The sequence below is a fragment of the Belonocnema kinseyi genome, chromosome 10 (genome assembly GCF_010883055.1).
Source record: "Belonocnema kinseyi isolate 2016_QV_RU_SX_M_011 chromosome 10, B_treatae_v1, whole genome shotgun sequence".
NCBI classification, from domain to species: Eukaryota; Metazoa; Arthropoda; class Insecta; order Hymenoptera; family Cynipidae; genus Belonocnema; species Belonocnema kinseyi.
This window is the reverse complement of record NC_046666.1, coordinates 69,068,102-69,070,794: the sequence shown is the minus strand read 5'-3', so window position 1 is coordinate 69,070,794 and position 2,693 is coordinate 69,068,102.

The following is a 2,693-nucleotide window of genomic DNA, read 5'->3' as shown; positions in this document are numbered from 1 at the left end:
AGCTTTCACTTGCTAATGGCCTAAAAAGCATCCCTGCGTGTCAACAATATGCTAGAATACTTGCGGGAAAATTGCAGAAGGCGGTTGTCCTTGGGTCGCTCCGTGTTCTTAGGGTGCACGAGGCTTTTTCTGGATCGTCGTATTGATTCCTTTACAGATTGTAACTACCTATCTCACGGTTGTGAGACGTGGTTGTGGCTGAAATTTTACCGCGATTTCGCTGGAAGCGGGTGCAATTTTTCAGATTAGCACCCGCTCCCGGCGAAATCCTGCGGTTGTCCTTATGACAAATTTTTAATTATTATGTTTGCAAGTATTTCCTTGTCCATGTTCGTAATCAAAGCATGGAAATAGATCAGTATACGAGGTTTTTTAAATATTTGAAATTGAAAATTGTTTTTTTTTCGCAATTAGCATGGCCATATTCGTAAGCAGTAAATAAAAAATACATCGCTACAGGCTTTTCGGAACTTCAGATCCAGGGGAAAAAATAGCCGGCAAAGAGAAACCTTGCTGGCCCCGGCAGACATTACGTATTATTGAAATAATTGCAGGATTATTAAAATTAATTATTTTATTGTTATTAATGCTTAAATAACTTATAACAAGCTTATTTTTTCTCATGTTAAATCAATGGGAAAATTCATGGTTCTTGCGCCATCCCTAAATATTAACCGATATGGCTCAAATTTTGAGATTCCAACCTATCCAAACTGCAGGGGGGGGGGGGGGGGCACTGAAAGACTACAATGAGCCACATGGGGAGGGGGGTCGTATGCGGTACGTGGTTTTACATTAATGTACATTTATTTTTTAAACACTTGTAAACTCGATTGTCAAAAAGCTGAAGAAAATTGTTTGCCTGTAATACATGATTTACATCCATGGCTTGTCTCCCCTTTTATTCAATCTGATGACTGATACGAATAAAAATGTTAAACTTTGTTTTTATAAATAATTTAGTTTAGAAACTGTTTCTCATAAAAACCACGTTTTTTCTATGGAGTGGGGGGGGGGGGGTCTGGAAAAACGCTTCGATAGACTACATGGGAGGGGGCTCAAAAGTGTCCAAAATCTGGCTATGTGTTTTATGCGCGGCCCATTATCAATTTTTTGAAACTTTAAGGTTTGGTTTATGATGGATTCTATATGGGATAAAGAGATGAAATTATGCAAAAAACACTAATTTTATCAATCGAAATTTTCTCACCGAAAACAACAGTTTCCCATCTCAAAAACACTTCAAAAAAGATTGTTCCCTCTGACGCATGTGAAACCCAGAAGAAATCAACCCTTAAAGTTACAAAAATGTTGTAAAAATACACTACTTTTAAAAATCAAAATACAGTCAAACCTGGATTTAGTGATCCTCCATTTAATATTTCAGAAAATGGACTCCGCGTGGTTGGGATTGGTGAGAGGGGCTCCTGTAGGATATGCGGTGCTCATTCAAGCGTCACAAAACAGAGAGAGAAACAAGAGAAGAAACAGGAGAGAAACGAAATGGTTCCGAGACTGGATTTAATGTCACGCTCAGTCGCAAAATTGACATTTAATCCAGGTTTGACTGTAATTTCACTGATAATTACAGTATTCCATGTCATAGGTATCGGAAACAGTTTATTCCCTCTAGCACGTGTAGAATCCATTCTAAATCAACCCTTATAAAGTTTTAAAAATTCTATAAAAACACTAATTTTAAAAGTCGAAATGTGTTCGCTGATAGCGACAGAAATGCATATCATAAACACCCAGAAAATGTTTTATCCCTCTAGCACTTGTGGAGTCCACCCCAAATTTACGCCTAAAATCTCGAGCTTCGCGCTCTAATATTTATTCTTTGCATTTGGAATGCTTTAATAAAACTTTATCTTTTGTCTTTTTGTCTTTTATCTTTTATTTTGGTAACTTTCGTCATTGTTCGACAAATTTTTTATATTTTTTTACTTTCAATGTTATTTTTCACGAATAAAACAAAAAGTACGCGTCCTATCACGAAGTGATTCTCAACGAAGTTGTAGATCTTTTTTGGGATAACAATTTTTGTTAATTCACCTTTTTTCGTATCTTACCTAGTTTGACCATGAAATGGAATTTTTCATTATTTTTTGTGCAATAAAAATTTGAATGTTCGATTTTCCAAGAAAATCCCAAAAATGTTGTTATGGCATTCTTGTAGGGCTTTTAAAAAGCGATTTTTTCTTTACTTTTTTCATATCGTGCGTTGTTTGGCTTGAAATTTTGAGTTTCGATAGATTTAAAAAAGTTTGAAAATGTTATAACTCTGAGAATTTTCTTTTTATCTAAACAAGTCATGAGGATAAATTGTTGGTCCATTTTCATACAATAAATATCCGTACACAGAATTTTTAAATTCAGAAAAAAGTGGTCTCAAAAATTTTCAAAATGTGCTCACTTTTTGAATTTTTATCAAAAATGACTAGTTAACAAACTCGTTCTTTCTTTTAGGGCCTATAAAAGAAGTGCCTAAGACGGATTTGATCCGTTTATTTTTTTCGAGTTATTGTGTTTACGGGCGGATGGACGATCAGACAGACAGACAGACGCCATCGTAAAAACTTGATTGTTGGATTCAGGGGGTCTCGAAACGTGGATATTCGTTGGAAAACTGTGGTGTCAAATTTCGAACAATCCTAATACTTTCTCAATCATAAATGATGGGAATGTAAAAA